Source organism: Notolepis coatsorum (genome assembly GCF_963971535.1).
Source record: "Notolepis coatsorum genome assembly, chromosome: 2".
NCBI classification, from domain to species: domain Eukaryota; kingdom Metazoa; phylum Chordata; class Actinopteri; order Aulopiformes; family Paralepididae; genus Notolepis; species Notolepis coatsorum.
The window spans coordinates 212,955,360-212,981,006 of NC_140166.1; the positions used below are offsets into that span (position 1 = coordinate 212,955,360).

General features: G+C 42.5%; 1 protein-coding gene across 1 annotated transcript in view; it reads right to left on the reverse strand.

Annotated features, from left to right (window-relative positions):
* stag1a (STAG1 cohesin complex component a) overlaps positions 1 to 25,647 on the reverse strand; it is a 143,438-nt gene that overhangs the window by 117,096 nt on the left and 695 nt on the right. The gene's annotated exons all lie outside the window — the stretch shown is intronic.

Sequence of the window (25,647 nt, forward strand, 5' to 3'; positions counted from 1 at the left end):
CTCTCTGCCAGCGCTGTAAGCCTATGGAGATGTTTACCTTCTTTGCAGGGCTATAACTTTTTAAATTGTATTGCTATATTGACAATCATTGACAATAGAGCTGCCGCGATAACCGCATTACCGCGGTATCGCTGTTGCATCACGCTCACCGCAGAGTTAGGTTGAATACCGCGTCACCGCTGTTTTTTATCATAATAATAAAGTTGGCTTGCGGCTTTGCAGATATACCCTACTCGGTTCCAAGCGACCCTATTGGGTAGAAGTGGTACCAGAAAAGTCATGTGAAACATTGCAGACCACTGACTGGTCGGAAGAGAGACGCGTCACAGTTTGGAGGCTCTGAACAAAAACAGAACGCCGCCATCTTTACTGCCTCGCTAAGGATGCATTTCATTCAGGATTTGTTTGCGACAGAACCAAGTGCAATAAACAAAAAAGAATGGATTCACTGTGTATTCTGCCTTATTTATTGATGAAACAAAACCGACATCAACCCAATTTACCACCGAGCGGAGAGTTTAGTGTCACAACAAGATCGCTGATGTGTTAAGTTTGTTGTTGTTATTAGCCTAATACTACCGTCAGCCAATATACACGAGAGGTAACGTTAAACCCGGGTTGCTTGGTAGAATACACAATGAGAGGTAACGTTAGCTTTGGCAGAATAGACGCAACGAGAGTATGGTTAATGTTGTTATTGATTGATTGATTTAAACTGTGTTAAACTCTGGCTTGCTGCAAGCCCTCGGACACGGAGCTTTCAGTGTACACAAGCGAGCGGCCCCGCCTGCATCCCCACACGGAGACAAACGGAGTAGTACCTGGCTGCAGTGGAAAAGGAACAAAGTACCAGGTGCCTAAAGCGGGTCGAGTCGAGTAGGTACTATGCAGTGGGAAAGCGCCATTAGACTAGAGGCAGGCTATAAGAGTAGACTACAAAAAAAAAAAAAATGCATTCAAACTTTTTTTTTTTTTTGTGCGCACTGTGCGGTAATAACCGCGGCGGTAGGAAATATTTCACAAATGTGTGCGGTAAGGAAAATATCAATACCGCGGCAGCTCTAATTGACAATCATGAAATCTCTTCATTTGACCACGATTCGATACATTTTCGATACTTTTTCCATCAGTTAATTCCCCAAAAAAATTTGAATACACAAATGTGGCTGGGGGAACTGATGGATGAATGGACTATCGGTCAATAAAAAATACAAAAAAATACAAAAAAACATTAAAAAAAAAATCCGATTAGTTTAGATTATAACCGATTCAAACATTTTCAAATCGATGCAGTTGAATCATCACATTAGAATCGATGCATTTCGATTAATCGATGCATCGTTACACCCCTAGTAGCCAGACTCCTGACTGTGTCAGATGCAGGTAGAAGCAGCCAGTAGAGTAGAGCCTAGCAACAACCAAGTCACCCAGGAATACTACCACCCAGGATCACCCACCATCCAACACACACACACAACAAGATGACGCAACATAGTCTCACACACACACAACCCAATAGCTCTGCTCTACAACACAGGAAATGTTCTTCAAACCTTCCTATGTCAAAACATGTCAAAATCTATGTTATCTGACAGCGTTCCTTTCCGTCAAAGCCATTTCCATTACACGCTTGGCCTGCTAACATTGTATGTATCAAGCTATAATATCAGTTCCCAGGTCTGCGTGTCACAGAACAGTGATGTGGCTTGAACTAGGCGTTTAAGATTTCACTCAAAACATGGAAGTAAATTTATGTCAAACAAAGTTGGCGAATATTAACTTCCAACAGAATCGAATGCAAACGCCCCCATAGTCATACCGCACCCCATCCTGCCTAACACATCACGGCTGTGGTGGCTGAGCCTCACTCCCTCTCTCGCTCTCTCTCTCCGTTCAATGATTTAAAGTAGCCAAACGTTACACTATAAATACTAACTGGATAGTTCATGATAAACATTTCATTTCATTGTCTGAAATATTCTAAAATCATTAAGTCTGCTATGAGCCATTCTCCCTTTGTGTGTGTGTGTGTGTGTGTGTGTGTGTGCGCGTACGTCCCATCTCTTGTCTTTGGAAAGACCAGATGAGGTCAGAGGAGTTTGATAGTATTTATTTAGGATGGCCAGATAATGTTGAACTTAAAAAATAATAATACATAATTAAATACATGATCATGCAACATTTAAAAAATCGTTGTAGGAACTAGGGGTGGGACGATACATCGATCCAGATCGATATATCGATCTATTATCAATGATCAAATAGGATCGACGCAACGTAAAAAGATCGATTCATATTGCGATACCCTTATTTTGAAAATCCTATGGAGTGTCGTATCCGCTCGGCTCGGATCAACAGCACACAGCAGTAGCGTCTACTCTAGAGCGTCACTAGAGCAAGGCTAGTGTGCCTATTCTGCGACCCAAAACAAGTCCCTGCTGTTTTATTCCGCAAAGGGTCAAATGCAGCTAACCTGCTTTGCAATCCTCGCCATTCCATTATGCCCATTTAAAGATCTAAATTAACGGTACGTTAGCGTAAGCTAACAACAAGCTTGCATTCTCGAGACAGCGCCACTGCCAGGATCTGGCCGGTACTGCACCTTCGGACTGCCAATATGCCTTTTCCAGCCAAAATACAGCTCTGTGACAGTGAATAGGATATTAATATCGGGAAGAAAAAAAAGAAACAAACCAAAAACAGTGAACAGGAGGTCTATTTGTATTAAAAACAATAGATTGTTTTTCATTTAAATGTCTGGAAGAGCTAAAAAAAATTAAATTATTTTTTATTTCTCCACGTGGTAAATACACAGGTCACAACATGTTTACAGGAACGTTTTGGAGTTGTATTTGGAGTGTATTTGGTGACTGTAGGGCACTGTAGGGAACGTCAGGCTCTAAAACCCCCCCACTTCCAGTGATGAAGCTAAGCTACGCTAACGGAGCGACTGTTCCCTAAGCTAAATGCACGCACAGAGACAAAAAAGGTATGCAACTCCAGGGAAGATGTTAAATAAGCTAATTTCCCAAAATGTTGGAGTTTTCCTTTAAGCTAATGCAAGAAACTCCCAGCCCCAGCAAATTTTGAGATCATTAGTAAGAGGACCGAGCTAAGAAGTTGAGTGATTTACTGGTCGACCAATGAGTAGCCTACATTCCTGTAATTTGCTGTCTCATCTCCCATAACTCCCATCACACAATACTTTGTGTGAGATTTCAGAGCAATAAATAATAACAACCTTCTAGAGCCTTGGAATGTTGTGTCTTGAGTCAGCAGCAGGGGAGCGTCTATGCCTTCTACAACGCTGTTCGGTTTCCGGGTTCCTCTGATTGGCCACTAAGCCCACGTGACCCAAGCTAGCACGCCCCCCTTATCGCGACAAGCCCCTTCAATGACATTCGCAAGGGTGGTGGCAGCGTAACAGCGTTCACTAGGGATGCACCGATATGAAAATTTGCCACCGATACCGATTGTTCAACTAACACAATCGGCCGATATCGATATTTGTGACAATGTTTTTTTTTTCTTTTCTTTTGTAATATATATATTTTTTTTTTATGAAACTACTGTATATTTGTGTTACAAATTGTGCTCACCGATATGAACATAGGCCTCTTTACTTACTTAAAAAAAGGAAACATCAAGAAATAGCACTATCTCTCTCCCAGTATGGTCTGCCGGGCTGCAGCTAGATACTAGTTCTCCCAGTATGGTCTACCGGGCTGCAGCTGGATAGTGGATACTATTGTCTCAACCAGAGCTCTCAACCAATGAAATTTTGATTGACAGTCGATTCTGCCAATTACGTCACACACCGCTTGCACCCGCCTCTGCTGTTACCACCAATCGGCAAGCGCGTATACATTTTTTACTTCCGCTTTTGTCCGCCATTGATTTTGACGAGAGGTTTTCTACAACAACAACGTTAGATCCCCGCCGCGGCGCAGCCGACATTTAGCTTTTAGCTCCGCAGGATGACTAAATGAGGCATAATGATTTTACTGCAACGAATGTTATAATAAAACAAAGCCTTTCTATACATGTGTCTGATTGAAAACTTTATTAACAGATTGCAGAATGGGTAAAACTCAGGGCTCTATGAGCAACGGAAGGAACTGAGCTAGTACTTGCTACGTTCGGGTAAATAATATGCTGATGTTATTGAACGTGTAACACTAACTATATAACGTTAATGCCACAAAACGAATGCATTTGTTAATCATAAGTAGTAACTTTGATGCAGTAGCTTGTGTGTGTGTGTGGGCCGGGGGCGGCATTGTGCAGGTCGCGACGCGACTGAACTTTTTTTTGCCTTTTGACGCGACACAAATTGATGGATATTTATCGGCTACTGCCATCGGCACATTCGAGCTTATCGGCCGATAGGCCGATTGCAGTCAACAACACTGGTGGACTCAGGGGGGGGGGGCAGGGTGCCCCCACGGTTGAAAAACGCGCGCTTAAGTGCCCTTTTGAGTTAAAGAAATTAGAGGATGTGCCCTATTGGTGCCCCCACGGTTGAAAAACGCGCGCTTAAGTGCCCTTTTGAGTTAAAGAAATTAGAGGATGTGCCCTATTGGTGCCCCCACAGTTGAAAAACGCGCGCTAAAGTGCCCTTTTGAGGGAAAGAAATTAGAGGATGTGCCCTATTGGTGCCCCCACGGTTGAAAAACGCACGCTAAAGTGCCCTTTTGAGTGAAAGAAATGAGAGGATGTGCCCTATTGGTGCCCCCACGGTTGAAAAACGCGCGCTTAAGTGCCCTTTTGAGTGAAAGAAATGAGAGGATGTGCCCTATTGGTGCCCCCACGGTTGAAAAACGCACGCTTAAGTGCCCTTTTGAGTGAAAGAAATGAGAGGATGTGCCCTATTGGTGCCCCCACGGTTGAAAAACGCACGCTTAAGTGCCCTTTTGAGTGAAAGAAATGAGAGGATGTGCCCTATTGGTGCCCCCACAGTTGAAAAACGCGCTAAAGTGCCCTTTTGAGTGGCGAAAAATAGAAGGTGTGCCCTATTGGTGCTCTTCCAATGGTCTAAACTTGACCATGTGCCCCACGGTTAAATAATATCACACAAAAGTGCCCTTTTGAGTGAAAGAAATTAGAGGACGTGCCCTATTGGTGCCCCTCTAATGGTTAAACGTGACCATGTGCCCCCACAGTTAAAAACATCGTGCTAAAATGCCCTTTTTGAGTGTTGAAAATGAGAGGACATGCCCATTGGTGCCCTTCCAATGGTCTAAACTTGACCATGTGCCCCACGGCATGGTAAGATGGAGCAACTTCAAACAGAGACCACTGGAAGAGGCTTTCAGGAGGGCAGACGTAGAAGGCCAAGCCAAAAGAGAACAGGAACGACAAAGAAACAGGGAGCTAATGACAAGACTGGTAGACATCACATTGTATCTTGCACGGCAAGATGGGGCGTTCAGGGGTCATGATGAAAGTGGTACAGTACATCTTTGAACAAAGGGAATTTCCTTGAACTTGTACAGCTACTTGCAAAATATGACTCCACCATCAAAATGCACCTTGATCAAATCAATCACATCTAGTCTCAACAGAAAAAAATCACAGACATCACTGTTGTCCTACAAGACACAGAATGACACAATCAGTGCCCTTGCCACCTATGTCAGAAGAGTAATTCTCAAAGAAATGGAAGATTCCAAAACATTCTCCATTCTCTTGGATGAGACAACTGATGTTTCTCATGTCGAACAAGTGTCCTTTGTTGTTCGCTTTGTCCATCAGATGGAAATCAAGGAGATATTTTTACAAGTTTGTGATGTGAGTGGAACAACAGCAAAATAATTGGAGAATGTTGTGATGACAGTCCTTGAGGAGAATGGATTAAAAGTGGAAGACATCAGGGGCCAAGGCTACGATGGAGGCGCAAATATGAGCGGAAGCTACAACGGTCTGCAGTCGCGAATTCAGAGCCACAATGAGAAAGCTTTATATGTGCACTGCCATGCCCACTGTCTCAACCTGGTCTTGGTGGAGAGTGCCAAATCAAGCCAGCATTTTGTTCGGTTTTTCAATTTAGTTGAAAATCTGTACACTTTCATATCCAGATCTCCAAAACGCCAAGCTGCGTTTGTGAAAATGCAACAGACCATGTACCCTGGCCAAAGACTCTGTGAACTGAAAAGGCTGTCTGGGTGTGTAGAGAAGATGCTCTGAGATCCCTGAAGAAGGTCCTTTCTGCTGTGGTGAAGCTGCTTCAGAACATGGCTGATAGTGATCCACCAGACTCTGCAGCAGGTGATGCTCGGATGCTCTTGCGTAGCATAGATTTTGAATTTATGCTATGCATGGAGATTGCCACACCTGTCTTCAATGAGACTGCCATCGCATCTGCTTAACTTCAGAGAAAATACCTTGACTTGTCAGCATCATACACCATTGTGGAGGGAGTCATACAAAGAGTGAAAGCAATGAGGAAGGATGAGGAGTTCAAGGTCCTTTTCTCAAAAGCAAAAGGGCAAGCAGAGGCAGCAGGCATTGAGGTGCCAGAAGAAATACCTGGACAAACAAGACGCAGGAAGGTACCTCAAAGGTACAGGTATAGCTCTCAATCTGCTACGGAGGACTACCAAGTCCAAGACTTGGAGGAGCACTACCGGGGAAAGGTGTTCTTTACCTTTCTTCACATACTCTCCCATGAGCTACACCGAAGATTCAAAGGGAAGGATGACACGCCTACTGGGTCAATCCTATCAGGTCTTCACTGCCTTACCATCTCAAGTCACTGGAAGGGCATGACAAACGACACAGCTGCTGTATCTGTCAGAGATGTGTGCCAGTTTTATGATGTAGAGGAAGGGAATGTTGTCACCGAACTCAAGGTATTCCACTATTCATATGCTCTCCCCTCCAACAATGTCAAAGCTGCGCTTAAGTGCCTTAAAGTCAATGGTGTGGAATCTGTTTTCCCAAATATAACCATGCTCCTCAAAACATATGCTACAATACCAGTGACAACTGCTTCAGTAGAGCGATCATTCTCTAAACTGAAGCTGATCAAAACCCAGCTCAGAAATCGATGTGGGGGAAAAAGGCTCTCTGATCTTATGCTGCTTTCAATTGAGAGGGATATCCCAATTGATCATAATGAGGTCATTGACATATATAAACAGAGGACCAAAAGACGAATTCTGCTATGACTCCCCCACCCACCATCTCCCTTCCATTGCAGCAATGGAGAGCCAGCACATACAAATCTGTCCATGAAAATAACCAACATATTTTCATTAGAGGTGATAGAGGAGAGGACAGAGGATGGCAGGAGGGAGGAGTCAGGTGGTACAATATAGTAAGTTTAATGGAGAGAATGGGGAAGATAGGGAGGGGGAGGGAGAGAAAGAGAAGGAGAGGACAGGAGGAGAGGACAGGATGAGAGAAGGAGAGTAAAGGACAGGAGGAGAGAAGGAGTGGACAGGAGGAGAGAAGGAGAGTACAGGAGGAGAGAAGGGGAGTACAGGAGGAGAGTAGGGGAGTATAGGAGAAGAGAAGGGGAGGAGAGGACAGGAGGAGAGAATGAGAGGAGAGGGGGAGTACAGGAGGAGAGGACATGAGAGAGAAAGGAAGAAGCTCAACGGCACTCGAATTAACTTTAACTGTTAAACTGTTTTATGAAATAAAAATGTTAAAGGTGTATTGTTCCCTGTGTGTTTTTATCATAGAGGTGTGGTTATACTATTAATCTGGATTGTCTATCTATGTTATTCTAATGTTAATCTTAATCAAGGATGAAGACTATTTCATCATACATGACGCATCATAGCTTTTTGCTTACTGATGGGGTCCCATGTTGTGCAGTAGGTGCCCTTTTTTTATTTTCGCCCCTGCCCTTCAAACAGCCTGAGTCCGCCACTGGTCAACAAGGCACTTATCGGCCGATACCGATACCCGACCGATACATCGGTGCACCCCTAGCGTTCACCCTGATGTAAAGTAGCGTTTTTTTTATTGGTTTGTCATAAGAAACCAATTACATAATCCAACATATGTGTAAAGAAACAACATAGCTGCGTATTGCTGGCTCTCATATTTGCAAATGCAACAGCGTTCACCCTGATGTAAACAAAACAAGTCATTGATAAGCTACGGCCATATTAGACACATAGCCATAATTTAAGATATAGTTTATGCATTCGCAAATATGGGAGCTCTGCTCTGTCATTGAAGGGGCTTGTCGCGCGAACTGGCGGCTATAAGGGGGGCGTGCTAGCGTAGGGTCACGTGAGCTTAGTGGCCAATCAGAGGAACCCGGAAACCGAACAGCGTTGTAGAAGGCATAGACGCAGCAGGCGAGGCACCAGAGGACAAGTGGAGGATTTCAAGGAGGTTGCAAATCATAAAAAGGAGAAAGATTGAGCGACTCTTGGAGGCTGGTGGATGTTCTAACTCGATTGACCTACTTATTCGGCATTCTCGAACGGCTTTGTATTGTAAATTCGTTGTAGGATTTACGAACGCGAAAAGGCAGTCGTAAGTTGGACAGACCGGTGTGCGCCCTGTTTTCAACAGCTTTCTCTGGGACAAGTCATTGGGGATTGCCGATACTACAGACATCCGTGGAATTAAATAATTATAATGATAATAAATACGACAATATTTGTATTATTAAGAACAATTACGTTTTGCATTTATATTCCTGACTCAATGAGGCATTGTGAGCATTACACACTGCAAACTAAATAGAAACAACTAAACTGATCGCTGCGGATATAGCTACTGTATAGTGGAATATACTGTATTAACATGCCATATACTGTCTTCTTCTCTATGATATTATTTATTGTTGGTTTATAGTCATATGGCTAGAACTAAATAAATGGAACTAATGCATGGAGAAACGGCTTAGTGAGGCTCAGCGCACACACACTGTATATGTGCAAAATGAATCGTTCCAGCAAAGTAGGCTTCTATTATTATAATGACTACTTGTTTTATTAGGTATTATATAGGGATGCACCGAATGGGAAATTCTTGGCCGAAACCGAATACAGGAAACAGTTGGCCGAAAACCGAATGCCGGATATGATTTATAAATATAATTTTTTTTTCAAATCCAGATTGAACTCTGCCATTGGAAAGAGGAGATTTGGCTCGATCCATAGATGTGCGACTTGGCTATAATAAGGTAATTTATAGGCCGTATGTGTCCGGATGGCAGAATTCAGTACTGTATCTACAAAACCTTCTGTTTAATCATCTTCCCTTTATTCATTTGCTTAGATTTGTACATGTGTCAGATCTCAAGAAGGTGCTGAACGAGCTCAGTGGCAGTTTTTCATGCCTGGTAATTTTTTGCATGGTGTTATTCACCGTCAAAGATGAAAAAAATATATAGAATTGATATTCTCCTTTGGTTCATTACAATTTACTCAAGCCTAGTAACAGACACAATATTTCTGACACTGGGAATACATTGCCTGAGATCCATAGATGTCCCTAGATACCAAGAACATGCAAATGGACATTGTAGAAGTGGAGCAATCTCCCATTTACTTAGGTATGTATTTTTAGGATTGGATTTTCAGAAAATAGGGCTAGGGCTTGATTTGGAGCAGTGGAAATAGTTGTAATCATCTTTGGAACGGTGTGAGCGACGCGCAATTCAGGGTACTTCCTCAAAGGGAAACCGAAACCTAAGTAATTTACCTTCTCCCTTCTACCCCTCTGTTTGGAGTCTGACAGCATCTGAAAACAATCCATTTGGAGTCAGCATCTAAAAACACTCTGCTTGGAGGGCCAGTTGAAGGTCTACAATACATGATCACTACCCCTTGATCCACAAAAGAATCGGAACAGCCTACTCTACACCCGGCCACGTGCAAACGGAGGTCTAGGGCCAGGGTGTGGGGGGGGGGGGGGGGGGGTATTGGGCCAAATACTTTAAAACCTACAATCGTAGTACCAAGTACAGCACAATATTAATGTAACTAAAAGATTCACTGGAGGGGATGTTTTTAATGTATAATAGGTGCTGCAGATTTCTGAAAATGCTGAGTGAAACGAAATGCTGAGTACTACTCAACCATTCAGAATGTTCAGCGCTGTGAGCCCCCCCCCCCCCCCACACACACACACACAGTTCCTGCACTTCGGAAAAGTCCTACCCCCAGAGCAGGGACGCTTTGGGGGATAAAATAATGTCCCAGATTATCTGCTTAGACCCTGGTCCCTGAGGTGAAAAAAACTCAAAATGTCCCCTGGGGGAAGTTCCTGTGGTCCAAAAGGGGCTCATGTTGCTGAACAGGTCTCCATACCGACATGAACTCTACATCATGATCGGCGTAGTGATTTTGGTTCACCACACCCCAGACGTACCACGACACTCAGGCTATTCCCACACAAACGTCTACAGAGGTAGAAGTCAGCCAGCCGTCAGTCATCCATGATCCAACTATAAATAGTCCTATAGTTTACCATATAAAGTGGTACAAGACAAAACAGCAATAGGCTATTACACCAGTCAGCTCATTACAGTTCCTCTGCCCTGCCCTCCCCGCCCCCCCCTCTCTGCTGTGCGTCAGCCCGAGTCCTGCCTCTCTGACGGGCACAGCTGCAGCCAGGAACAATTACACATCCCTCTCAGTGTGACTGATTTACCACTGAGCTGTTGTTTGAACACCGACGCCATTCCTCTCCAGCACTGAGCCGCTGCCCACGGGGGGATGTGACGGTCAACCGGTCCAACGATAACAATGAGCGATTAATACAAGATAAAGACCAAAACCGACAGGAGAGGTGTCAAATAATGAATGGTTTTAATTCGGAAACTGTTTTAAAAAAGTGTAATTTGGGTCGATTTTTGCATTGAAGGTGTAGTCGTTTCTGGGAGGCTTTTTAAGGATCGCTTAAACCAGAAAATAATTAGAAACAAATGACTATATAGTGTGCACACATTACACAAATGTCTAACTCAAATGTGTTTGTGTTTTTATTGATTCTCTTTTTGTATTGATTATCTTTATGTATTGAGACTCGAAACACCCGTTTGTTGTGTTCTTCAGCCTAACTTGTGTGTTAAAAATGACCGTAATGGACTTAAGGAGTAATAAAAAGGCAGAAGGCAGTCTCCACTCTCCTCAGCCCCTAGGCAGTCTTCTCTGCTACCATTGTGCTCAGAGCAGGCTAGGACCGGGCAATTATAGCTACAGGAAATATTTTTCTAGCTGTAAGCCAACATCTTGAATCAAGGTTACAATATAATAGGCTCTGACAAAAAGCCATTACATAATCTCCTGGGGTAGAAAAAATAAAATCCATGTTCTGCGTAGGTTATATAGGCTTGGACTGTGAAGCAGCAATCTGGCATTTTTATAAACCATTATTACATGGCGTTTTCACATTCGCCGAAATGCTTGCTTGTGATTGGTCAACAGCCCCCCGACTGCGGTCATTATTTTTCAATAATGACCGCAGATTTTTCAATAATGACCGCAGAGCGCAGCTGTTCGCAATCAAGCCCACTGACACACTGTTTCAGTGCAATTAGACACTGCCGTGCCGGCGATGACAGGGGGCGGAGCGACGAGCAGCCAGAACACAGTGGAGCCAGAACACAGAGGCTGCCCGCGATAATAATAATCACTTTATTTGGGCTGACAGAGCCACAGAACAACTGCGATTTGTCAAATGAATTAGGTATATTGTTAGTAAGTTAGCCATGTAATAAGCGGGATAATGTATAGCGCTGCACTGACAGCGGAGCCAGAGGCTGCCCGCGATAATAATAATCACTTTATTTGGGCTGACAGAGCCACAGAACAACTGCGATTTGTCAAATGAATTAGGTATATTGTTAGTAAGTTAGCCATGTAATAAGCGGGATAATGTATAGCCTACTCGGTCATTGTCGCAAAATAATTGACCTTCACTACGTTTAAAACACCGCGACAATGACCTCGTAGGCATACATTATCCCTTACATATTAGTGATGCACGATATATCGGTCGCTGATATAATATCGGCCGATATGGCAGTTTTTTTACACATCGGTATCGGTCCGATATCAAGATAGGGCCGATATGGGGCGATATATAAAAAAAAAACTTTTTTTGTGTGTGTCTTTTTACATGTTTTGACCTTAAATAGTTTAAAAATATCAGTAATTTCTGAAAATAAGTTACAAAAGTAAAAAATAAATAAATAAAATAAAATAAAAATGCGTTTTGGAAAATAGCTCTTTATTTGATTATCATAAAAAAGTTTTTTCTATACAGAGATATCGACATCGATAAATATCGGTATCGGCCAGAACAGCAATATTAATATCGGTTATCGGTATCTGCCACAATTTTCACATTGGTGCATCACTAACCAATATCAGTCTTGATGGTTCTACCGGTAATTTGTGACCCGTTAGCTACTTCAAACCTTTATCTGTTGAAAGAAACCATATTAGGTGAGAGATTATAGGCATATTTTCAGGAACGTTTGCATGTCATTCGATTTTTCCTAAATTATTCTCTCATTAAAATGCTTATAATCCAGAAGAAAGCACGAGATCCCACTGAAAGATTACCAACATTTTAGGCTTTCCATTCTGTACGTTTCAATACGTTAGAAAACAGGCTACTAAAGTTCAGTATCGTATGAATGAGTCATGTGTTTCCATGCCAAGACCTATGGGCTTGTATTTCAGCTATTAGCCAATCCTATGTTATTCTTCCTGGTGGCGTGTATGCTTTTACCAACGCGTTCGTGTTTCCGGGTTCCCGTTTTGCACTCTGATTGGCCACTGACCTACGCTGGTATGCCCCCCCTCGCTATGAGCGTGTGTCTGTGCGCTATTGTTTATTATTATCCGGCCACAGTGTGGGTTCCCTGGTCGGTGATGATGAGCTCAAATAGGTTATTATAATAAACACTGAATGGAGCAATATAGCCTTGTTGTTAGTTAGACTTACCGGACAATTCAGTACAGCAGGCTATACGGTCTTCTTCAGTTGAGTTACACTTTGAAACATTTATAGCGAGTCTTGCTCTAGAGATGCATCATCACAACAACAATGGCTTATTTATCCATAAAGAAGACAATCCCATCGCTGACAACAAGTACTATAGTCACACACAGGCCTGTCGTGTTTTATGAATGAAGTAGATTTTCATTTAATCGCCTTTGGGGACATGAGGTTATTATAGGATGATGCGCATCTGGTCTATTCTCCTGGTCACAATTCACTGAATTGAAAATGGGGGACCCTGATGTAAACAAGACAAACGTCTTTCTCTGGTCTGCATCCCCTTAACAATTGTGTGTATTGAGCCGTACTGTATTGTACCCATTCTGCAATCTGTTAAATAAAGTTTCATTCATTCATTCATTCATTCTCCTCCCGATGTGTTCGTTCAACTCGCGTCTCTGCGACCAGCAGCTCTATCGGAGATAGATAAATAAGCCATTGTTGTTGTAGAGCCGCCCGTGTTGTTGTGATGATGCATCTCTAGAGCAAGACTCGCTATAAATGTTTCAAAGTGTAACTCAACTGAAGAAGACCGTATAGCCTGCTGTACTGAATTGTCCGGTAAGTCTAACTAACAACAAGCGACCAGGGAACCCACACTGTGGCCGGATAATAATAAACAATAGCGCACAGACACACGCTCATAGCGAGGGGGGCGTACCAGCGTAGGTCAGTGGCCAATCAGAGCGCAAAACGGGAACCCGGAAACACGAACGCGTTGGTAAAAGCATAATTTGCCTGAATAATTGAAGATCTCAATCATGTAAATCCACTTTGAAGAGGGAACGCCAACAAAGTGACATTTTATTCTCGTTCCCCGGCCGGGAACCACTCGTATTAGAATGAGTTCATTACTGTCTTCCGCTGCCAGGACGGAAAAAAATATTACGTGAATTTGTGGCTGGTGTTCCCCTTCAAAGACAGAATGGCAGTATATGAGGAAGTGGGAGATTCAATGTTGAATAGTTGGTAGTAGCACATCTGCACATGTACACACATATACACAGATCTCCAGGACAAAGTTGACTAATCTCAATGTCACCAATTTATACTGGCCATATGACAAAAAAAAAAGCCAATGTTCCAGGCCTACTGGTATAAGAGCACCAAAGAAAATAAAAGCAGCTTTGTATGTTAACTTTTTTTGCACATAGCATTGGTGCTACAGACATAGTTTTGTAGCACAGGCCAGAAAGCTATTGGCCTAAAAGTATAAAACGTCTCTAGAATATCTAAAAACAACCACAAGTACTGCAGTTCATCACTCAAACAGGTGTCTGACTGACAAAGGACCCGAGTGATGCAGACAGGACACAGAAAATCAAACCTGAACAAGAAACATGTTTTCTATATGTACCCATCATGTAGACTGCAGGGACATAACTAGGGGTGCACCGATGTATCGGTCGGGTATTGGTATCGGCCGATAAGTGCCTTGTTGACTGCAATCGGCCTATCGGCCGATAAGCTCGAATGTGCCGATGGCAGTAGCCGATAAATATCCATCAATTTGTGTCGCATCAAAAGACAAAAAAAAGTTCACTCGCGACCTGCACAACGCCGTCCCCAGTCCCCCACACACACACAAGCTACTGCATCAAAGTTACTACTTATGATTAACAAGGCATTCGTTTTGTGGCATTAACGTTATATAGTTAGTGTTACACGTTCAATAACATCAGCATATTATTTACCCGAATGTAGCAAGCATTATGCGTTCATACTAGCTCAGTTCCTTCCGTTGCTCATAGAGCCCTGAGTTTTACCCATTCTGCAAGTTTTCAATCAGACACATGTATAGAAAGGCTTTGTTTTGGCGGCTACGCGGCGTAGTGGGCAAGGCGCTCGCCACGAATACGGAGACGCTGGGCTCGCCTGTTCGAGCCCAGCGCTCCACATTGCTTTCAGTTTAGCTGGTCGTTCATACTAATACACATTGGGGGGTGGGAAAACTGATGGGTGGGGATCGGGCGTTGTGGACAGCGACTCCTACAGGTCGGTTGGTGCGCCTGCGCAGTAGAATCAGGAAGTGTCGGGGGCAGCGTGAGCCTCCCACGCGTTACTCCTCGCCACTGAGAGATCGAGCTGCGCAGGTGAAAAGATGCGACTGCTGTTACCTCAAGTACCGGAGGGGACTTGTGCTATGTATGACTTAGTCCACATTCCAGCCGGCTTGTGGGAGGCAAGAAACAGCGTTCGTGACAGGGGAGGGTTGAATTGGATGATACAAAATTGGGATGGGAGAAAATATAGAAAATGGAAGAAAAAGTGGATAAAAAAAAAGAAAGGCTTTGTTTTATTATAACATTCGTTGCAGTAAAATCATTATGCCTCGTTTAAGTCATCCTGCGGAGCTAAACGCTAAACGTCGGCCGTTGTAGAATACCTCTCGTCAAAATCAATGGCGGACAAAAGCGGAAGTAAAAAATGTATACGCGCTTGCCGATTGGTGGTAACAGCAGAGGCGGGTGCAAGCGGTGTGTGACGTAATTGGCAGAATCGACTGTCAATCAAAATTTCATTGGTTGAGAGCTCTGGTTGAGACAATTAGTATCCAGCTGCAGCCCAGCCGGTAGACCATACTGGGAGAACTAGTATCTAGCTGCAGCCCTGCAGAACATACTGGGAGAGAGATAGTGCTATTTCTTGATGTTTCCTTTTTTTAAGTAAGTAAAGAGGCCTATGTTCATATCGGTGAGCACAATTTGTAACACAAATATACAGTAGTTTCATAAAAAATATATATATATTACCAAAAAAAAATATTACCAAATCTTTTTTTTTTTAAATATTCAATTTTTTTTGCCACAAATATCAGTATCGGTATCGGCCGATTGTGTTAGTTGAACAATCGGTATCGGTGGCAAATTTTCATATCGGTGCATCCCTAGACATAACTGTATACAAGAGGTCAATATGTTACACTTCGTTTGGCTCGTTTCTTCACTTTGATTTACGACTCATTATGTAGGCATGGGCATCGATTTTCTAATAGTTATTAAATTATAAGAAATGTAATAGTTAATGCGTCAGTTGTTTTGTCTTTATAAAATACATATTTCCCTTGTTTTTACCAGCACCTACACTGTGTAGTGTATCGAGCGGGGACCCTATTAACTGTTACACCACTGAACAGCATGCTTGGTACGGCTCGTTAGCATAACAGATGGGAGAGGCTCCGTCGCTACAGTACAACAGAAGATAAAGATGAAGAGAGACTGGAGATGTTACACTAAGCTGTGTTTCACTAAGCTCACAAATTTCAAGCGTTAGTGATGTAACTTTAGGAATTAACCTTTTTGTTCCCGGAAATAACGTCACAGCCTAACTCCAATTTACAGTCTGACTCCCAAATATCTAACGATAGCCGTTAGCAATGACGGCAGCCGGCTATCTTGCTTGTTTGATTATCTCACATTCGCCATTAAGTAAAAACAAAAACATGTGGCGGAGGCCGAGGGATCTTTGAATAGTAGTTGAATAGTTTCCATATGTGTGGCACTGCACAGCCCTGGGAAGTCATGTGGTTACAGGAGTGAGTGGGTCACATGGTGATAATTTTCCTGAGATCACATTATGTGTACATCTTTTCCTCACAATATGACACACATACACCTTCCCAACAGCATGACACTGACTCAAAGTAGGTGAAACAGCAAATCCCATATAGTTCAACATCTCCACTTGACTGAGGCCACAGGTCCTCCTGTGACACAAACCCTATTTGTGAAACTTGTTCAGAGGAAGCATTTAAAACTGAAATCCTCAGAGATTCTCCCTCTCTCTCTACAAGCCAAAGCCTTCAGTTTTTTTTAGGGACCTTCTGTTGTGCACCAGAAGAAAAGAAAACAATAGATAAACCATTCTTAACAGCCATTTGTTTACATTAGTGTTTCTCAATATATGGGTCGAGGGCCACAATAGGTCAAAGGCCTGTTGTTAGTGAGTCTCAACGTGAAAGAGTATTAATGCGGTTCACCGAGTCTGGGTCCCCATGAGAAGACTATACTCACACCGCCTAGTGGGTCCTGGAGGGGCTCAAATTGACTCCCCATTTTAGAAAAGGATAGGAATCCTATCTTGGAATTCTACTCTATCGCTTTCAATGGCCAGTAGCCGGTGTGACATCATCATTAGAATGTTCTCCCAATTCTAATCACAGCGATGTGATTGTACACCTGACGGGTGTACTGTAGTAGATACATCACAGTACATGTCTGACCGGCTGCCTGTCAGGCGACCAGTGACTTCCCCACGTCACAGAAACACTTATCTCTGCTATTCTACAGAGCAACAAAACAGCTGTGGGCTTCAGCCTAATGGGCTTTGGCCTAATGGGCGAGGCCTGCGTACCGTGTCTGGTGCTCACTGTGTGTTGGACAACCAGGGAGCGAAATTAACTTTTTGACTCACCGGCCAGTGGCGGGTAGATGGAAAGAGTCTACCCGCCAAGCATATTTCTTACCTGCCAACATTTTTTTGATTAAAAAAAAATATATATATATTTTATATAAAAAAATGTTTTTAAATAAAATATATATTATATAATCATACTTGTAGTTGTATTATCTGCAAGACATCGCCACCACGCAATAAGTCAAAATGCTTGCTATCTGCAAACAGCTCCACTGTCTGTGTGTATACTTGAGTAGCCTCCAGCTCCAGCAAGGATTCTCCGGCCCTGCAGCTAGACCCTATATTCAGCTAGACCCTACATTCAGCATGCAAGGATTCTCCGGCGATGCAGCTGGACCTATTTATAACGTTACCGTTCTTTTGTCAAATCACATTCAACATGCCCTCAGCTAGAATACGCATTCAATCAATGTTATAAGACATTGATATCAGGAGCTATCTGTAGCTACTGCTAGCCCGGTAGATAACGTTAAGACAATTTAGTTTACTGGGACAGATGGATCAACGTGAGCTAGCTAAGCTAGCTAACGAGGGAACGGAGGTATTATGCACTCGAGTAGACTATTGCTGGAGCATTTGTTGATATCAGCAGCTATCAGTAGCTAGCCAGCTAGATACCGTTAGACAATGCCTCGTCATGTATTAAACTAAAAGTGAATAGTTGACTGGGTCATTGTTTAAACAGTAACGTTAGCTCTTGGAGGTCCGATATAGACTAGAGCAGATGGAAGTAAACAAGCCAAATGATAGCTTCCGATTGGTCATTTGCTTTTTTTCTCATGAAACCAGTCACGTCACTCTACTGTGATTGGACCGTTGACTTGAGTGCGATGTGGGACTTGTAGTTTTTTAACGATCTCGCGGCGGAGAAAAAAAAGACGAGCGGCTATAATCTGTACTCGCACACGAGTATCGTTATCATAGATATCTATGATCGTTATGAACTACACGTCTACACGCCACACGGCGGGCAGCCCTCTAAGTGTCATGCGCCAAAGGTAAAAACAGACCGCCCCTGGCGGGCGGCGGGCTTTAGTTTCGGTCCCTGTGGACAACACTATACCAAAGATCTGCACCTCGGCATGGATCCTTGATATATACCATCATATTCTCTAGGGGTGTGGACATTTCTCGATTCTAAGATGCATCGCGATGCGGACGTGGAATAGATTAAATTTTTTCTTTTTTGATCTACTTTTTTCTCCCCATTTTCTATTTTTCTCCCATCCCAATTTCGTATTATCCAATTCTTCCCTCCCCTGTCTCGTGGACAATGTGCAATGTGGACGAAGCCTTGCATCACGTGTCCCCTCCGGTACACGAGGAGGTAGCCGTCGCATCTTTTCACCTGTACAGCGCGATCTCTCAGTGGCGAGGAGTAACGCGTGGGAGGCTCACGCTTAGGGCTGGGCGATATAACGATAACGATAAATATCGCGATATATTTTAATAATCGATATCGAATATCGAAATTTAAAATTTTTTTTTTTTTTTTTTTTTTTTTTACCTGCAACAGGGCAGTTTTAAAACCAGAGACAGTGGACAGACTTGTCTTTCTTGCCTGCAACGTAAAGTAATGGCTTTGCTTGTCCAAATGACAATACTGACCAAATTCAGATTTCTTTTTCTCTTGTCCATTTATTTTGTTTGCTTTCTAATTTAAAATACATTTTGAAACCGTCTGTACACAGTAGGCTATGTGTGCTAGCAGAACTAGACTCCAGTCACGAGTCACAATGCACATGTGCGGTGGTTTGTCCACCAAAAAAGCGCCAAAAGATCGAAAATAAACTAGCAGAGCCAGAACTGTTCAACTCCTCTGGAGCCACAGCCAGCAGAGAAGCCGGTTTACTTTAGCTTTTAAAACAGCTGCAGCCTGAGAACTGGAGTGTGAGGGGATGTAACACTAAAGATGGCGGCAATGACAAAGAATTGCTGCAAAATAAACATACATCCGTTGTAAAAAAAAAAATGTTTTTTTTTTTTTTTTTTTTTATACTTATAACAATTCGATAATTATCGATATCGAGAAATAAAATAAAATTATCATATCGTTATCGCGATATGATTTTTTTCCATATCGCCCAGCCCTACTCACGCTGCCCCCGATACTTCCCGATTCTGCTGTACAGGCGCACCAACCAACCAACCTGTAGGAGTCGCTGTCCACAACGTCCGATCCCCACCCACCGGCTTTCCCACCACCTAATACTGGCAATTGTATTAGTATGAATGACCAGCCAAGCCGGAGGCAACGCCGAACACCCCTCGCCAGGGTTCGAAATTAACGGGGGCTTGGGGCATAATGCCCTTGAAAATGGATAAAATGCCCTCGAAAATCAGTTAAGGGGGGCACTTAATGCCCCCGACAGTTTACTAATTATATATATATATTTATCCGGTAATGGAGCGTCTGTGTATCGTATACGGTTCAGATGACGCGCAAATAAAAAAAAATCATTTGGCGGAGCCGGTGTTCTGCACTGGCTGCAGCAGCAGCAGCAGCCAGGTGCTAGTCAGTTTGTGTAAAAATGGCACGCACAATATAAATCAATCTTCATTACGACTTTAAAAACATAGCCATTAACATTACATAGGCCTACACACATCTTGCCATAGCGTTAGCAGTTTGTACAATGTTTGTAGCTGTTAGCTAGCTAGCCCTTCACAACAACAGCTAACACCGTAGCTACTAGCTACTGTAGCAGAGGAGGAAATGGGAGTCTGAGAGGCGGGGTGTTTAAAGACAATGATAGGCGTTTATTCAACATCCAAGAAGGCTAACATACAACTGTGTTTTACTAACTCCAACCGGGACTATTGCCGCTTTCGCGCTGCTTGTTGACGTTATGAACTGCTCCTAACGTGACCGGAGCTGAAGGTGGCGGTGCCACACGCTAAAATGTCCGTGGGGACCCGGCGCCAACCCATAGATAGTTCCAACTCACCGAATTACGTAATCCACCACAGTTGCACTCAATATTTAAATAATGTTAGTCTAAATATATGTAGACAGAAACATAATAATTTCAAGCAGAAAACGAATCTTTCCATTAAGAACTGACAAGCAGGGAATTTAAACATGGTTGACATTGTTTTTGTGTGTTTATATTAATTAAAGAAAGGAAAGTCTAGTGCTGGCTGAGCATATTGTTTGTTTGCACTAAATTAATACTTTGACAAATGTAGCCTATATTTTTCAGTCAGTTCGGTCTTTGTGTGCCAAACATTATTTAAGGCTGTAAACACTGTAAACCTTTTATTTTATTTTTAATAAATGAGAAACATGTTTAGATTTGAGTGTTATAGAAAAAGAAAGCAATACGCTTGGACCAGCACTCACAGATTTTGGTATATTTAATGGCAGCCTGAAACAAACATGTTTCGGAACGATTATGTTCCGAAACATGTTTGTTTCAGGCTGCCATTAAATATACCAAAATCTGTGAGTGCTGGTCCAAGCGTATTGCTTTCTTTTTCTATTATACTCGACGGGATTTCAGCACCCAGTGTTATAATTTGTGAGCGCAGTCTATCTTGACTTTTAGATTTGAGTGTTAATTTTTTTTTAATAAAAATTAACGTATATCGAACTGAAAACCGTGACCCCAAATTCGTGATATGAACCAAACCATCCATTTTGTGAACCGTCCCACCCCTACCGTTTATCATAAAAATTCAGTGCCCCCGAAATACAAAAAAAAGCCCCCGAAAATCAATTAAGGGGGGCAAAAAAAGCCCTTGAAAAAAAATGTTAATTTCTAACCCTGCCCCTCGCTTATCAATGACTTGCTTGCAGTCAACATGTACGAAACGGATTGTTTTTTCATTGGTACATTTCCGTTTTATACCGTTTTGAATACGAGTAGTTTCGGAGAGTTCTAGTAAATTCAGAGAAATTCCGCGATAATAGCCCTTTAGTGGAATACACGAAACACGTTGTAATTTTTCGGCTGATTTATTAATCGTTTTCAAATAAACGCTAGATTATCGATAGTATATGTGTACTTATGCACGCTAGAGAAGCGGGCTGAAAAATATATTATCCATGACCTGGTCAGCGCTAACGTCATACACGCGCACACACACGTTGTGATCACTATGAAAAAAACATCCGATTAGATTAACCCAATACTGGTAAAATAGAGTCCTTACATCAGATGTTCTGCAAAAAGATTAATCCAATTCCTGATCGCCATTCCAAATATTGATCGCGTTTATTGATCCAACATTATAGTCCGAAACACATAATCGAAAACTGCTCCGAGCCTCCCCAGTGAATGTGGTAACAGACACTGCTTGCCAGAGATGGGGAAACCCTGGACCGGAGTTTTTTTCTGATGCACATGGCCACTCAATCCAATCCAATGATGTGCATTACCATCCGGGAGACGATAGGCGGCGGTATTTGCCCTTTTCGAGCTCAGAGCCATTCCCAATGATAACGTCAGGCTGGATGGATGAAAAATTTATAGATATTGCTAATAAAAGAAATAACGATTAAATAACGAGAAATCTCATCATTGGCACTCAACGCATGGCGAGTTAGGACGAGAAATCTCATCGTTGGCACTCAAAGTGTTAAAGTTTGCTTTAATCACAGTAACGTTGGCGAGCTAGCTAAATTATACATAAATCGGTTTTCATATAAAAATCAATCAATTCACTAGGGGCACATTTTTAAATAACTATTTTACCATTATAGTAGGGCTGGGCGATATGGCCTCTAAATGATATCGCGATATTTTTTGGCCATATCACGATACATATCGCGATATTTTTACATTTCCTCTAAAGCACTTAAAAATGCTTGATTTAACCCTTTGATGCATACAGTCACGCCAATATGATGATTATAATAAGTCCCTGCAACATATGTTTGCATTATTAAACCATGAAGATGCTTTAAAAAATAATTGAATGAAAATGTAGTAAGGGTAGTCTACTGACACACTAATAAAAAAAATTATTTACATCTAAGACCATTTATATAAAAAACTCTTGGGTGCTTTTTTTTGCACAGTAGTGTTTTCTATCCACTTTAGCCAAACACACACACACACACATATATGTATGTGTATATATATATATATATATATATATATACACTACTGTGGGAAAATAATAATCACACACAAAGGGATAATGGCTTATAGCAGACTTAATGATTTTAGAATATTTCAATGTTCTAAACATTTAATTTTTTAATGTTTCAAAAAATTTGATGTTTATATCATCAACTATCCAGTTAGTATTTATACTGTAACGTTTGGCTACTTTAAATCATTGAATGTAGAGAGAGAGCGAGAGAGAGGGGGCGAGAACGAACGAGAGAGCCAGCCCCCGCCCCCCCCTCGGGTTTTGTTCTAGGTTCGCGTTTTGATCGTCTAAGCTGCCGTAGGTGATGACGTCACACTCGAATGTAAACAGGAAGAGTTTAACACACAGAGATGGAAACTGGATGATATACAGAAACGAATAACCAATAAATATGAAGTTATGTTTAAACTTCTGTTGTCAAGCATTGTCAATATAACCCACCCCCTTTCCTCACGAATGGAACTAGTGTTGTGGAGTGCGCTTTGAGCATTTTCCAGGGTTAGCAGCTAACGCTAGCTAGTTAGCTTAGCATAGTCCTAATGGACAACTTGGTTAGCAGCTAACGTTAGCCCATTGCTTGTGTCAATTAAATTGCATGTTATTAAATGTCCGCGCTGGTCTGTCTAATGAAATTACAACCGCAACATTATGTCGCACTGTACAGCCCTGGTTGTAGGCTAATGTTTTACTATATTTTTTTATCCAATTTGTATGGATTCATTTAGGAGTGAAATGCGAATGAAGGGTTGAAATCACTACACGCAACCTTGCCCCCAAATATTATTTTCCACTCTCACGGGCCAAATTAAGGGGCAATTTGTGATCATCTCGTCGCAGTGTACAGCCCTGGTTAAGTGTCTTGCTTAACACATTGGGCGCCGTGCATTGTACCCATCATTGGGTCCAGTCTGCCACCGCTGTAAGCCTATGGAGATGTTTTCCTTCTTTGCAGGGCTATAACTTTTTAAATATTATAGCTATATTGACATTACTATGGCCCATTCAACATCGGGTATCTATCGTTCCGGATGTGGGAACGTTATATTTTTTCATTCATACAATGTTGTGTTAATACCGTCGAGAATATATGTTTTTAAGCTTTTCTGCTGTAATTCCAAAAACGCGAGTTATAGGCCCTGAAGCATAATGATAGATTATCGATTGGCGTTTCTTTCCTATACACGCTATATTAAAAAATTCAAATGTATATGATCGGTATACATTATGCTTCATCATGCGTGAAGGAAAGGGGGGGGGGGGGGTCGTTTATAATTCCTTGCTCGTCAGTAACGGCTTTATTTAGTATGGGTTGATATGTTGAGCAGATGGTTTGCAGTGAAATGAATAAACAATCGGGCTGAAAATAACGTTATATTCCTCTTACCGTTCGCCGATGAGACTGGAGGAAAAATATTCCAATTATTTGACGTCGATCTGCTAGATCCATTTCCCGTTTGTATGACGCAATAAACGCCGAAATCATATAGATTATTGCGTTTCGAAAGCGATCCGATGCACTCGAGTGTTTGTCTGGACCCACGTAACAAGATATTACTGCCGGAGGGATTTCCTCGATGCACCAGCGCCACTTCCGGTTTGGCGTGTAGTGTAACTCGCCCGATCATCCACCAGGCGGCGGTATTGAGCCGCTGCAATATCAGACAGGGTGCAGCTGCAGTCCCGCAGGGAGGCTGGATGAATTATGAATGCCATGGCGAAAAAATTAAATATTGATCCCAACAACGAATTATCACGTTGTTGGCGTTCAACGCATGGCGGGCAATAACGAATTACCACGTTGTTGGCGTCCAATGTGTTAAGGACACATCTACATGTGGCCCGGGAGGAGCGGAAACCGGAAATCGAACATGGAACCTTCTGATTACCAGATGACTGCTCTACCTGCTGAGCCAGTGTCACCACGAACAAACTACTGCATTTGAACTAGTCTTCACTGTTGATATACCGTGAGAAGAATCAAGTCACGCATGTCAACACCAAGATCCTGTCCAAGAACCGAACCAGGATATGAGCTAGCCTAGTACCCAATTGATTGTGTACATTTTCAACTGTATTTAAGCTGGTTACGTTATTAAGTTAACTTTGGTTGAAAGTGTTCACGAGTTAATTCTTATGAGTGTAAATGTGTCACATGACAATAGGATATCACAGGATGCCACAACAACCACAATAGTACGCCTGGCGAATGGTAACGCAAGAAAAGAGAACCAAGAAAATCCAAAACATAAAAGGATGGATTAGAATAACAGCTTCGCCAGATGAAGACAAGTCGATAATGATGATTTCCCCCCCCCCCCCCCCCCCCCCCCCATGTATGTCTCCTATAATGCTTTCTATGTCATCCGTTAGATTGCTTCCTGGGGGGGGGGGGGTGTAAGTGATCATCCCTGGTGATAATAACTGGCTTGAACAGGCTCCAGAGAGAGCACAGCCTGGGTGGGAAAAAATCACATGGCTCAGAATGTAAACAAAGCGGGTTATGCAACAATCAGAGAATCATGCACACCGTCTGGAGAGAGAGAGAGTCTCAACAACAGAAGAGGGCTGGACAACAACAGGAACCTGTAGGGCTCAACAGTAACCCGGGTTCAGTTCGGGAGCCCATCCCCTTTCTGTGATTCACGTTTCAGCCGCTCAATATTGCCTGCTTCCCGCACAGAAGGGGGCGGGAAGAGAGAAAGCAGCGCCATAATAACGTTCAGACACACACATTGCACAACAAGTTCACAAGATAATCGAGATGATGAAAACAACCCAACGGTTTTTTTTTGACATTCGTGAATTATTAAGAGAGACGACAACACCGGTGAATTGAAAATGGGGGACCCTGATGTAAACAAGACGAAAGTCTTTCTCTGGTCTGCATCCCCTTAACAATTGTGTGTATTGAGCCGTACTGTACTGTACCCATTCTGCAATCTGTTAATAAAGTTTTCAATCAATCAATCAAGGGGAGGGGGGGGTCAAGTGTCATCAATGGTCTGGGAACTTGGGGAAGATGAAAAGGCGGGATATTCATATTGTATGGTGTGTGATAGAGAAAGTAGGATCAAGGAAGAACACACACACAAATCAGTGAATATGTAATTAGCTAACTGGACGGCCAGATGTTATTATTATTATTGA